The sequence below is a fragment of the Pogoniulus pusillus genome, chromosome 25 (genome assembly GCF_015220805.1).
Source record: "Pogoniulus pusillus isolate bPogPus1 chromosome 25, bPogPus1.pri, whole genome shotgun sequence".
NCBI classification, from domain to species: domain Eukaryota; kingdom Metazoa; phylum Chordata; class Aves; order Piciformes; family Lybiidae; genus Pogoniulus; species Pogoniulus pusillus.
In genome coordinates this window covers 8,681,670-8,695,998 of record NC_087288.1, presented here as the reverse complement: position 1 = coordinate 8,695,998, position 14,329 = coordinate 8,681,670, and the positions used below count along the sequence as shown (strand labels likewise).

Here is a 14,329-nt window from a genome sequence, read left to right as displayed (position 1 = left end):
AAGAGTCCTGAAACAGGGAGTTCTACTTATGTGGGAATGTGCACAGTCCTCAATACTTTATTGTCTTTATTAGGTTGATTCTCCTGCAGCCCTGGGAAACTGCAGGTCTCTTCTGGCACAGGTGAAGAGCATAGTCAAGGAGATTTATTGACAGCCTTAGCCTGTTTGGGCTTGCCTATAAAAGGCTTTTGTCATGAGCTGTGACTTAGTACTGCTGCAAGACCTTTTCTTGGTGCTCCTTCCTCCCACCAAGAGCACCGTGGCTTATTTGGTAGGGATGCTGTGCAATGCTGAAGAGCAACATCCTGTGGTAACTCCCCAAATGGCTTTTCTTCATGTTGTGTCTCTTGCTGAGAGCTTGTGTGTGCAGAAGTTGCTCCTAACTTCCCTTTGCTGTGTCTGTTCTACCTTCCAATCCACTAATTGCCTCTTCTCCCCAAACTCCCTCTGTGAAATTCCTGGTTTCTTCCCTCTTCTGATCTCTGGTTTGGTGTGCACTAGCACTGGGGTGTGTGACCTGGGTATGGCAGGCTGCAGGGTCTGTTGTCTGATCCTGGGACACTTCTGGCCCTGATGGCATGCTCTCTTTCTGCAGGAGCCTCCTGCGAACTGGCACAGCTTTAGTTGGTGCCATTGGAAAACACAGTGGCTCTGGGGAAGGGATTGCTCAGGACCAGCTGAGAAGCTGCCATCTCCTGAAATGCTTTAATGCTCTTGTCCTTTGGTTTACCATGACTTTGGAATGCATTTACTTCTTAGGAAGAAATTCTTTACCATGAGCATGGTCAGACACTGGAATTGGCTGCCCAGAGAAGTTGTGGACAGCACATCAGAGGTGTTTAATGTGAGGATGAATGAGGCTCTGAGCAATGTGGTCTAGAGGGAGGTGTTCCTGCTGGTGGTAGGAGGGTTTGAGCTAGATGATCCTTAAGGTCTCTTCCAACCCAAACCATTCTACAATTCTAGACTGCCAGAGGAAAAAAAACCAAACAACATTCCCCTGTCCTTTTAGCCCTTTCCACATCCAGAAGATGCCTGGGCAGGGAGAAGCTGTGCTCCCAGCTGCCTGACTGTCCCTCTCTGCACTGCTCCCACGGCAGGAGGTGGGAAATTGCCACCCTCCCTGTGCCTTTTGCCTTGCCCCCTGCAAAGTGCTACTACTGGCAGGTGGCCAGGGCTAGGGCAGCCTGCTGGGTGGGTTTGCTCTCTCTCTTCCTCTCTCCCAGCAGCCCTCCTGGCTGCAAGGGAACAATGGGATGACGTGACCAGAGCCCTGTAAATACTCATTCCCCTTTCAGGCTGTCCCACTAAACAAACAGGAAGCACAAACAGCCCCAGAATAGAAAATCAGCAGTTTTCTGGTGGGTGCATTCATAATTGTGTTGTAAAACAAGTGTCAGGATTGGAAATCCGTGAGAATTAACAGCTCAAGGGCAGGGGGGAAAAGGAGATCTCACTAGTGGGAATGTCATAGGCAGCAAAAAGCTGAATTCCCTAAAGTGGAGAAACTTTCTGCTTCTGTTCCTTTAAAGAAAACCACAACATCTACTAACAGATTTTCTGCAGGGGCATGTGAAACACAGTCTTTGTGCCCAGTCACCTTTGCCAAATGCTTTGGCCACTCAGTGTATTCTGAGAAGGTACAAAATCATTCAGTAGCTTCAGGTCTGTTGAAAAGCCTCAATTTCTAGGCCTTTTAAGGCAGGAACTTGGATTTTCTGTACTGTTTCTGAGTGAAGAATTAAAGCAAGCCTGCTTCATGGGATTTATCTAAAGAGGTTCCTGATGCCCTGTTGGCCTTCAGCAGCGTGGAGGTGTGAGCTGCACCTTTGGTTACATAGAGGTTTTGTTTTCAGCTGCAGAGAGCTGGTAGATGGTCCATGCCTGGAGCCATTCCAGCTCAGGCTGGATAGAGCTCTGAGCGGCCTGCTCTAGCTGCAGATGTCTCTGCTGAGCACAGAGGGGTTGGACTAAATGGCCTTTAAAGGTCCCTCCCAGCCCCATCTCTGATCAGTTCTGGCTCCAGTCCTCAGCAGAGGCTGCTTCCAGATAATACCAACCACCAGACCCTTCCTCACACAGCTGAGCCACTCTGCCCCTTGTGTTTTCTGTGGCCTGTGCTCATGAGGTCATCTCTGGCCTGGGACTGGCAGATGTTTTTTGGGAGATGCCTTGTCCTGGGAGAGCTGGGGCTGGCAAGTGATGTTCCATAGAGGGATGGAGCTGCATTGGCAGGGTGGCAGGAGCCCTGAGAGACTGAACCAAGCAGTGACACTTGTTTTAAGGGCACATCATGGAGGGGCAGGCAGCACATTGACCTGCCAATAATTTGCCCTCTCAAAACTCATTTTCTATTTCACACTGAACAACACATGTTTAGCACATGAACTTGCTGCCGGGCTGTTGTTCCCTCTGCAGCATGTTTACTGGGACATCTGTTGAAATCAATAGACCATTAGGAAGTCTTTTGTAAGGAGTCAGGCGTTGATGCAAGTCAGGGTGTGCCCTGGGTGTGGAGGCTTCGGATGTCTCAGCTGGATTGCAGGACCTCTGCTAAAGCAAAGCTTTCATGTCTGCTGCCTCTAAACTGTCCTGAGGGTTTGGAGTGACCCCCTTGCTCCTTTTGTTCATTCTTCATATGTAGGTGTCAGTGGGGAGACTGCATTCGCATGAGGCCTCAGTGACCTGATGCTGCATTCTGGCTGTCAGGACAGCAGTTGGTACTGAGCCCATGCTGGTCAGTGTTGTCGAGACAGCCCTGTTGTGAGGGCAGAAGGGTGGTGGTGCAGCATGGTGGCACCATACATGGTTTTGACATGACACAACCTTTTCAGAAAAAAATCTTTTGCCCTCCAAGTTTTGAAGGGCTTTGAGGATGAGTCTCTGGTAGAGTGAGCTGGTTGGGGCGGGTGCTGTGTCCTCCTCTTTGTGCAGGAGCAAAGTCCCTTACTCTGGAAGAGAGGTTACCTGCAGCACTGGCCTCTGGTATAAAGGGAGACCTTACTGCTCCCTACAACTGTCTAAAGGGAGGTTGTAGCCAGGTGGGGGTTGGTCTCCTCTGCCAGTGACAGAACAAGAGGACACAGCCTCAGGCTGTGCCAGGGCAGGTTTCAGCTGGACATTAGGAAGAAGTTCTTCACAGAGAGAGTGATTGACATTGGAATGGGCTGCCCAGGGAGGTGGTGGAGGCACCGTCCCTTGAGGTGTCTAAAAGGAGACTGGATGAGGCACTTAGTGCCATGGTTTAGTTGAATTAGAAGGTGTTAGGTTGGACTCTATGATCTCAAAGATCTTTTTCAATCTGGTTAATTCTGTGATTCTGTGCTGTAGCCAGAGGTAAATCTTTGGTGTGGACTTCAGCAGAAAGTGTTTGAGCTGGGAAGGGGTTCATGGGAGACAAAGACATCCCAGCCTGTGCTAGTGAGTTCCCTTTCTGGGTAAGGAGGGATGCAGTGGTGGACACAGATTGGCTTCTTAGCTCAGGGACCCATCAAACTGCAAAGTTTCCCAGCCATGAACAGCAGAGCTCTGGGTGTAGAAATGGACAATGGAGTTGTAGGCATGTCCTCTCCTGTCAGCCTGGCTACCTAACAGTATGGGAGGTCTTGCCTTTACCCATTTGGAGTCTTTCCATCAGTATCTATGTTGCTTTAGGCCTTATTAGGTTAGAATTCATATGGCTAGGGATGGGCAAAGGTGTTTCTACTTTTGCTACTGACAGGTTTCAGTGCAGTTTTATCTGCTGTATCCTGGAGTTAGGTCTGAGCAGCTAAATGGAAGTAAAAACAGGCAAATCCAGAAGGAGGACAACTAAGTCTGGTATGTGCCAGCCTGGCTTCTTGGATGGCTGCAGGCAGCCCTTTAAAAACACAGTTCTAGGAGCTTGCTTTGAAACGGGGACACCCTGACCTGTGCTGGTTACAGAGGACACAGCTTTGTTTCACTTCCCTGAGCAGCTTCTGTGTCCCCCTTACCAGAGGGAGATGAAGCAAGTAACAAGGGAGAATTTCCCAGTCTTCAAGTGTTGTTTGTTTTCCTGCTTACCAGATCAGCTCTTAGCCCACTGCCTTGAGGGTGCAGGGAAGACAGCACTCGTCATTTCAGATGTCATGTTTAACCTCACACATGAGGGAAGATGGGAGCATGCATTTAGCACTGGCACAGGGCAAGAAGCTGAGAATAAGTAGTGGTATCACTTGGAAGCTTCAGGTACAGCCACAGGAAGCAGCAGTGATGTGTTCTTGGATGTGGTGCTTAGGAATATGGTTTAGAGTGAACCTTGTAGAGTAGGATCATAGGTTGTAAAGGGTGAGTGCCAGGAGGATGGTGCCCAATGACAGGACAAGGGGCAACGGGTGAAAGATGAGGCGTAGGAAGTTTCTTTTAAACATGAGGAGGATTTTTTGCCCTGTGATAGTGAGACAGAACACTGGAACAGGCTGCCCAGGGGGGTTGTGGAATCTCCCTCTCTAGAGATGTTCAAAACCCACCTGGACACGTTCCTGTGTGATCTGGTATAGGAGATCCTGCTCTGGCAGGGGGGTTTGACTGGATGAGCTTTCAAGGTCCCTTCCAGCCCCTGACATTCTGCAGTTCTGTGACTTAGTGATCCTGAGAGTCTTTCCCAACCTGAATGTTTTTGTGATTTCTACTGAGGAGAGGCTGGGGGTGTGCAGCCTGCTGAAGAGGAGGCTCAGGGCAGACCTCATTGCTGCCTACAACTACCTGAAGGGAGGTTGTAGCCAGGTGGGGTTGGTCTCTTCTGCCAGGCAACCAGCAACAGAACAAGGGGACACAGTCTCAAGTTGTGCCAGGGGAAGTATAGGCTGGATGTTAGGAGGAAGTTCTTCACAGAGAGAGTGATTTGCCATTGGAATGGGCTGCCCAGGGAGGTGGTGGAGTTGCCATCCCTGGAGGTGTTGAAGAAAAGCTCCACATCCCTGGGCAGCCTGTTCCAATGCCTGAGAACCCTTTCTGTGAAGAATTTTTTCCTGATAGCCAACCTGAACCTCTCCTAGCACAACTTAAGGCTGTTTCCTCTGGTCCTGTCACTTGTTGCATATGAGAAGAGACAAATTCCCTCCTGGTTCCAACCTCCTTTCAGGCAGCTATAGAGGATGATGAGGTCTCACCTCAGCCTCCTGTTCTGAATGCTAAAAGAATGGAAGTGCATTCACATGGTCAAGTCAAGCCCTGCTAGTCATTGATGTGAGCCTGGACAGTTCTCCAAGGTGATAATCAAGTCCCTCCTGGTCCTTTCCTGGGAAAAGGATGACTTCATGTGTTGATGGGATGCACTCCATACTATTGTTCTGGAGTTGTTATGGCTACCTTACCCAAATGGTCCTGGGGCAAGTCCTGGAAAAAATTATCCCCAAGATGTGTCCCCAAGCTAGGAGAGCTTCCTAGCTGAGGGACCAGCTGTGTTGAAGTTCAGAAAAGGAGCAGTATAAAAACGGTTTGCTCTTCAGGAGGGCACTGGTGGGGATGCTGAGAAGGTGACATATGCTTTTGGTGACTTTGCAAGTGTCAGCACTGATAAGGTGTGAACCTCCCCAGGGGAGGTTGCAGTCGATTGGAGGTGGCAAAAATGCTAAAAGGGTGATGCAAAGTGTGACAGCGTCAGTGGCTGCAAGGAAAGGAGAGAAATAATTGGCTTGACCTCAGGGTAGGTGTCAGACAGGCTCGTGGTGGAACACCTGCTGGTTTCTAGAGACACTGGAACAGAATGCTCAAAAGAACCATTGATGGAACATCTACAGCAGGGAGCTTTGTAGCCTTCAGAGGATGGGAGAGCTGTTAACTGTATGCTTCACGGGTGAGACTGGCCTAAGCTGACCTTTGCAAGAAGACTGATGAAAGTATAAAGGAAAGAGGTTCAGGAAGAAGACAAGTTTGATCTAGGGAGCTGATATGGAAAGAGAGAGAGTGGTAAATATCCAGCTTGGAAAATCTATCCCTGTGCAGACCTTGTGAGGATGCAGTGCTTTACTCTTCCTAAGGATGCAACCCTTGCAGGTTTGCAGCCCTCAATACAGGAAGGACATGGATCTAGTGGAGTTGAGTCCAGGGGAAGGCCGAAAAAATGATCAGGGGGTTGGAACAGCTCTGCTATGAGGACAGGCTGAGGGTGCTGGGGCTGTTCAGCCTGGAGAAGAGAGGGATCTGGGGAGACCTAACAAGGACCTTTCAGTACCTGAAGGTAGTCTATGAGAAGGCTGCAGAGAGACTGTTTCCAAAGGCCAGGACAAGGGGTAATGACTTCAAACTAGAGAAGAGCAAATTTATATTGGATGTTAGGAGCAAATTCCTTACCATGAGGGTGGTGGAACACTGGAACAGGTTGCCCAGGGAGATGGTTGGGGCCCCTTCCCTGGAGATATTCAATATGAGGCTTGACAGGGCACTGGGCGACCTGATCTAGTTGAGGATGTCCCTGCTGACTGCAGAGTGAATTTGAGTAGATGACCTTTGGAAATCCCTTCCAACTCAACCCATTCTATGATTCTGTGCTAGGCATGTTGGCAAAGCAGTGATGAGGAACTTCAAGCACTGCCTCAGAAACTGGCAGCCAGGTGGAGATGTGCCTCAGTTCTAGCTAAACCTGCCTGCTTTTAGCTTAGGTCACTTCAGCACAGTGTAAAATCAAGCTGGTGGTGCTTGGCTCAGGAGTGGAGGTAATGTGTCACAGGGAAGCTTTCTGAACTGGGAAGAGAAGAGAAAGTACAAAGCCCATGCAAAACTCTTTGTCTGGAAAAAAGAACACTGAGAGGGGATTCACAGCACCATCAGTGGTGTCAGCCTGCAGGGTGTGTGGGTTAAAGGATTGAAGGGATGCCGCCAGGGTGGGAATGGTAACTGCTGAGCAGATCACCCTGGCACAGCTGCAATCTAGCTGAGGAGCCTGGAAGCACCTAGAGGTGGTGGAGGACGAAGGGAGTTTGCTGACAAGTGACTTTGTGTGCGTTGGTGACTGGCAGTGCCACACAGCATAAAGGAGGGAGGAAAGGGATGGGACCCCCTACCTGCTGTGTGGGTGCAGGAGGGATGAGACTCCCAAGTTGCTGTGTGGGTGCAGGCAGCAGTTTCACCTCTTGCTCTGGGGTTGGGGGAGCTGCTGTCATGGACCAAAATCTCTCTGTCAGGGGTCAGAGAGAGTTAGGGCTGTTTTCTTTACTGTAACACGCCAGCTCTCCAGAGCTCCTCGGTGCTTTCCGAGCCTCTGCATCACACTATTGCAGTGACCTTTCTGGAGTTGCTCTGGGCTCAGGATCAGCACAGTCTTCCTCTATCTACATTTAAGATAGGATTACTTTCTACTTTCCACCTCAAGAGGCAAATTGGTGTCCACAGAGCAGGATTTAAGCCGTTAAGACATTCCTATTAATGAGTCTCCTTATCAGCAAACTCTCTGGAAGTGGAAAAGGCAGAGAGGTAAGATGTGAAACCTCTCATCTCTGGGATGGACTCTGCCCGAGTTGTGGTTTGGTGGTTTGTTTTTTTCTCAGTTTATTCTGTTTTGAGGTAAGTGAGCACAATGATGTCCCGTTGAGCTGGGGGAGAGCAAGGTTAGCAAACAAAGCCCTGTGAAAAGGGAGAGCCAGAAATAGAAAGGCTGTGAATATAGAAGCCCCCAGGCAGTGTCTTCCTCTGCCTGGAAGAAGCTTTCCTTGTTACAAAAGCCACCCTCTGACTGGCTCTCTGATGGCCCGAAGCCCAAGCAAAGCCTCAGACAGGCATTCCCCCTCCTCTCCCCTCCCCGTGCGTAGTAAAGATGTATTCATAAAGAAGCAGCAGGAAGGGAGCAGGAGGGAAATAAAGGGAAGCTGTTAGCAGACCTTCTTTCTTCTGACGTTAACCCTTTAACAGCGCTTTGAGCATCCTCCAGCCCTAAACATCTGTTAATCTGTTTATGCACAAGGGTAACACAGGGAGATGGGAACTGACTCCTGGAGGTTTTGGTGGGTTTCTCCATCACCACCCCAACCTTTCTTACCCGTCCTGGCATCCAACAGCATGGTTCCCAGCAGGTGTATCCCTGCAGAGATAGGTCTTCTGGCAAGGAAGGCTGTTCCAAGGAGACTGAAAACTCTTGAGTTTTATGCTAAATGAGAAACTTGCCCACATGGTTGAACTTTTCATTCTGGCCCAGGAGCCTTCGTTGAACCTGATCCTTTCAGTGGGAAAACAGTGGAAACTGCACAGTGCCCAACTGGGACACTATTTCACCAAAGAGCTACTCTGCTTGTGGTTGATGCTTACAAGTAGACATGCTGGGACCAAAGAGAATGCTCATGGGACGTAACTTTGGCTGGCTGAAAGGAGGCAAGTTGCTGGAAAGATGGAATCACAGAATCTTTTTGACTAGAAAAGACCTTTAGGAGCACAGGTCCAACCTGTTCTGTGATTGGGCATCACTGAGCAGAGCCTGGTACCATCCTCTTTGCTCTCACCCTTTACATCTTTATAAACATCAGTGAGACCAATGTAATATCATAATAAAGAAGGAAAACCAGGGAGTAAGGAGAAGGAGTGGCCCTAAAGATATTTCCATGACTGGATGACAATTATTGGCCAGAATTACCTGCTAAGAGAGGTGAAAAAGAGACACCTCTGGCCACCAATTGGGCTGGTGAGGGATTCCTATGGGACAGAGCAAGGTGGTAGGTTAGGGCTGTGCTCAGACTTGGCACTGCAGTGCCTGCAGTAGTTTCATCTGTAACATTTTCCTGCAATCTCTTCCCTGGTCAGGTCAGCACATCTGGAGAAACCCCTGCCTCTCTGCAGCCTGGTCCTCTGCTGTTGTGGAAGCAAAACCTCTTGGCTGGCAGCATAACCTCAGGCTGCAAGGAAGCCATCCAAAGGGAAGCTGTTGTGTGCAGGTAGGAGGGAATTTATCTTTCAGAGAGGAGAGTTAATCTAGCTGTAAGAGACATGGAATAAATATAGATTCTTGGAAGAATTATTTTCTTCATTTAGCTTTTGGAGGTGCTCAGCCCTTTGTGCTGAAGTCAGTTTACAACATGTAAGTGTTGGTGTAAGATTGGATGTTAGGAAGAAGTTCTTCACCATGAGAGTGATGAGACACTGGAACAGGTTGCCCAGGGAGGTGGTGAAAGCCCCATCTCTGGAGGTCTTTAAGGCCAGGCTGGGTGGGACTCTGAGCAACCTGATCCAGTGTGGGGTGTCCCTGATTGTGGTACAGGGGTTGGAGCTAGATGGTCCTTGACATAACAGCCCTGACAATTCAATAAGTAAAAGAAACCCACATGCTCTAGTTTTCTGCATTGCACCTTGCTAGAACCCCCCCCAACAAGGTGGAAAATTGATTTCCCTCTTGCTCAGAAAGTGTTTGGAATACTTTTGAGTCAAACTTTTCATTGTCCTTGGAAGGGTGATTCGAGTGGAGCTGCTCATTGTGTACTGGGGTTTAACTCCTCCACCTTTTGAAAGGTCTGTGTCACAGCACAGAGATGGTTGACACAGAAATGAATGCTGCTGTAATTCACCTACCAGCCAGCTCACTCTGTTTTGCTCCTCAGCTAAGGTGTCACCTCAGTTACTAGAAATCCTCTTTAATTCTTCTTAGCTCTTAGTTGCTGTTTCAACTATCAGCTGATGCTGCACAAGAAGGAAATGCAGAGACCAACATTCATCACTTGAAGTGACTTGGGACCCTCATTCCAGGTATGTTTACACACCTCTGCAGTGTGACTGAAGCCATTATCAGAATGGTAATCAGAAAATCTCAGAAACCCAGCAAGTTATTCCAGTCCTTCTCCATAGCTCTCAGAAAAGGACACCAGATGGGAATGGAATTTATCACAGGATGTTAGGGGTTGGAAGGGACTTCTGGAGATCTTTGAGTCCAGCCCAGCTGCCAGAGCAGGATCGTGTAATCTATTGCAGCATCTTGTGTTGTTCTGGCCTGGGTACAAAACATCTGAGGACAGTTAGTATTTGAGGGCTACTTTGTAAGGAATTGTGTGCTGAGACTTGGTCTTTTGATTCAGTTTTAGTGAAGATTGGGCACTTAGTGCCATGGTCTAGTTGATTGGATAGGGCTGGGTGATTGGTTGGACTGGATGACCTTGGAGGTCTCTTCCAACCTGCTTGATTCTATGATTCTATGTTGCTGCCTGAAAAGATGTTGGGGAGAACTCTAGCCTCCTCTCTTCAGTCAGAGATAGAGAACTGATTGGGGTTGCTTGTGTTCAGAACTAGAAGTAATATCACTTCTATGCCTCATTGGAGGTGGGGGAGGCAGGCACTATAGTTCTGTCAGTCTACAGCCTTTCCACTTTCACTGTGGTGGATCTGCGCTCTCCACACCTGTTTGATCCCAGATGGCAACTGGACAGCTCTTGAGAGACACTGCCTGCTGGCCCTGAGTGATAAGCATACCTTTTGTTAAAGACTGCTCAGCAGCACTAAGAAATGCAAAGTGGGTGTCACTGGCAGGCTAAAATGTGTCACTTGCATATGCATATGCTGGCACTGCCACAAGAGATCTCTAGAGGGGCCAGCAGAAGGGATTGAGCTGCCTGGGGAAGCATTAGGACAAATGTAGGTTTTGCATTTTCTACCAGAAGTGACACCAAGGCAAATATGAGTGATGAGGCATTGAGCAGAGTCTGCCAACCTGCCAGACCCTCCTACCTCCCCAGCACTCCCTTGAGACCCGGCTATGACTGCAGGCAGTGACTGAAGAGAAAGAACTCACTTAATGAACGGGAGACAAGCAAGGTGCTGAGATACAGCTGTCATCTTAGCTGGTGGCCAAACATGGATAAAAGATGGTGAAATAAAACTATTGGCCCTGGCTGAAGCCACAAAGAGGATCAGTTTCTCCTCCCTAGTATCAAGTGGATGGAACAAGAGGAAATAGCCTGAAGTTGCACGAGGGGAGGTTTGGGTTGGATATTAGGAATAATTTCTTTTCTGCAAGAGTGGTCAGGCACTGGAGCAGGCTGCCTGGGGAGGTGCTGGGGTCACCACCCCTGGAGGTGTTTAAAAACCACGTAGACATGACACTTTGGGCCATGGTGGTGTTGGGTTGATGGTTGGACTTTTTCTTACCAACGAAAGTGATTCTGTGATTCTGATCCTGGGGCAGCCTAGGAAAGCCAGCAGTGTTTGACTGGGTAGTGCTCTATGTGATCATCAGTTGGCTGCCTTGCTGGAAACTTTCCTTTTGCTTGGAGGACCTTCTCTGTCTCCCTTGGCTTTCCTCTCCATGTTGTAGTAATTCTAGCTGGGTGAAACAGAACTTGTTTTGCTTTTAACAGCAGAGGGAATCCACCAAACACTTTTAAAGCTGGGATGCATTCTGCTTGTTCTGTCACTATGAGTAGGTGGCTGTGAGACATTTGGAGGCTGCCTGGAGATGCTGAAGGGAATAAACAAGGATAGAAAGTCCCTACCTAGACAGGGATATGAGCAGAGACATGAACTACAGTTGTAGGATGAGCAAGTACAGAGAAATCTTTGTGATACTCCAAGAAGTTTAAAGCTTTGGCTTCAGTCATTGTTGAAGCCTCTTGTGCCTGTTTGTAGGGGAAGGGAGCCCTAGGAAAGGGGGCTGAATGTCTGGAATCAGAATGTCCAGCAGGATTAGGGAGTGCTCACATCCCACAGAAGCCAGCTCCTAAAGCTTGAGGAAATGATCTCCAGTGCCCTGGCTGCTGGAGAAGGCAACCCACTGCAGCAGAATTTACTACAGAGCTCAGGACTGGCAAGAAAAATGCAGCATTTTATTTTGCTTCTCTTTCCTTTTTCAAATCAGTTCCTTGCTCTTCAAGCCACCAGACTGAAGTTCCAGTCTAGCTTGAACCCACAAAACCACACTGACTTCAGTGTGTAGGTTGAATTTAGCCTTTGGCCCTAAACCCCATGGCAGCCAAGACACTTCAGTTCTGGTTTGGCCAGCCTGTATGAACATACACTCTCAATGCAGCCCAGCTAGGGAGAAGTTGCTGCAGCCTTGCTTTTTGGCCCTGCAGGTTTTGCTGATTTGCCTGCTGCTCACTTTGGCTTAACTCCATTCTAGCAAAGGCATCTGCACAGCAGCAGTGTGGGTGTCAGCCAAGCTCCCAGTGCTGTAGCCATCAAGACATCGTAGCTGAGAGCAAGAGTTCAGGGCTTCAGAGACCTTAGCACAGCCTGTTTCACCCAGGGACTTTTTTTACAGAGAAACCTGGTGCTTTTTTTGCTTGTCTGCTGATGTCTCCTTTGTCACCAAGTTGATGCATGGAGAGCTTGGTCCCTGCAGTGTGCAGAGTGACCAGAGAAGCTCATTGCCAGAGCCATCTCTCAGTTTCCAGCAGGGTGTGTTGAAGCAGCCCAGCCAGAAGCAGGGCACTGGAAGCCACAGGTCAGAGACTGTGCTAGCCTTGACAAGGGCCACAGCCACTAAGCTCTGCTGGTGCTTTGAAACCAGCTCTTGTACCTGTCATGGCTGCTTGTCCCAGGACATTCTTTTCCTTCCGTGTCCCAGAGGACAGAGAAGCACAGTGACTGTAGCCCCTCTGGAACATTTCCCACCTGGTGCTTCCAAAAGCTGTGTTCCTATTCCCAGTTCTCAGTGTGGCAGGCAGTGTTGAGAAAGGCCTGCACACAGTTACCTGTCTGAATCCAGAGTTCCATCTGGAAAAGAGGTTTGGGGATAGCACAGTTTATAACTGATGGAACTGAGATGTCTTTGGTCTGATTTTCTTTTTCAAAGATGCTGAACATATCTGAGGGCATTTATAGCATTGGGCAAGAAGGCATCCTGGCTTGCATCAGGGATAGTGTGGTCAGCAAGTCTAGGGATCTGGTTGTCTACCTCGACTTGGCACTGGTGAGGCCAATCCTTGAGTACTGGGTTCAGTTTTAGGTCCCTCATCACTGGAAGGACCTTGAGGTGCTGGAGCATGTCCAGAAAATTGCAACTAAACTGTGGAAGGGTCTGGAGAACAGGTCTGGTGAGGAATGGCTGTAACTAGGGTGGTTTAGTCTGCAGAAGTGGAGGCTGAGGAAGGACCTCATTTCTCTCTACAACTCCTTCAAAGAATGTTGGACCCAGGTGACATGCCACAAAGTAGTGGGACAAGAGGAAATAGAAACAGAATCAACCAGGTTGGAAGAGACCTCCAAGATCATCCAGTCCCACCTAGCACCCAGCCCTAGACAATCAACTAGACCATGGCACTAAGTGCCTCAGCCAGGCTTTTCTTGAACACCCCAGGGATGGCAACTCCACCACCTCCCTGGGCAGCCCATTCCAATGCCAATCACTCTCTCTGCCAACAACTTCCTCCTAACATCCAGCCTAGACCTCCCCTGGCCTCAAACTGTGGAGGTTTGGGTTGGATATTTGGAACAATTTCTTCACAGGAAGGGTTCACAAGCATTGGAATAGGCTGCTCAGAGAGGAGGTGGAGTCACCATCCCTGGAGGTATTTAAAAGGTGTGTGGCTGTGGTGCAAGAGATGTGGTTTAGAGGGTCTTATCAATAGTGGGATTGCAAGCTCTAGCCAAGCAGTTGGCCTTTACCTCATAGGTCCTTTCCAGTCTCAACAGCTCTATGATTTGCTGCTCTCAAGATCAGAACAGGAATGTATGTTGGTCTAGGAGCCAGGACACCACATGTCCTAGATCCAGGAACCCATCCTGGAAAATGTCCTGTGTTATTTCGAAGCATGCAACTAGAGGTGAAAGGGAAGGCAACCGTGTTCAGTCCTGTCCTCTGTTGTGCTTTCTAAGCCTTTGGAAGACTGTGCAAAGCCCTGAGAACAAGGCAGTTGGAGACCTCTGGGTCACCAGTCTTCAAAATACTCTCCATGCTGGTATGGGACCTTCAACAGTCATTCATTTTTGGGTGACTGACTGAAGAAAATACTATGTACTGCAAGACACCCAAGGCTGGGGTCCTCAATTCAAGAGATGTTGAGGCACTGGAATGTGTCCAGAGAAGGGCAACAAAGCTGATGAGGAGCCTGAAGCACAGCCCTGTGAGGAGAGGCTGAAGGAGCTGGGGGTGTGCAGCCTGGGGAAGAGTAGGCTCAGGAGTGACCTCACGGCTGTTTACAGCTACCTGAAGGGAGGCTGTAGCCAGGTGGGGGTTGATCTCTTCTGCCAGGCAACCAGCAACAGAACAAGGGGACACAGTCTCAAGTTATGCCAGGGAAGGTCTAGGCTGGATGTTAGGAGGAAGCTCTTCACAGAGAGAGTGATGTGCTTTGGAATGCCAGTCCACCACACAGGGAGGTGGTGGAGTTCCATCCCCGGAGGTGTTGAAGAAAAGCCTGGATGAGGCACTGCACTTAGTGCCATGGTCTGGTTGATT

General features: G+C 49.0%; 1 long non-coding RNA gene across 6 annotated transcripts in view; it reads left to right on the top strand.

Moving 5' to 3' along the window:
• Positions 1–225: 225 nt before the first annotated feature.
• Positions 226–14,329, top strand: part of LOC135186427 (uncharacterized) — a 36,310-nt gene continuing 22,206 nt past the window's right edge. For 5 of the 6 annotated variants that reach the window (XR_010306853.1, XR_010306855.1, XR_010306854.1 and 2 more), the window contains exons 1-3: positions 226–310; positions 8,752–8,882; positions 9,590–9,687. This is a non-coding gene — a long non-coding RNA (uncharacterized LOC135186427). Of the gene's footprint in view, positions 311–8,751; positions 8,883–9,589; positions 9,688–10,589; positions 10,813–14,329 lie in introns of those variants that run through there. The other variant, XR_010306852.1, reaches the window with a different exon arrangement.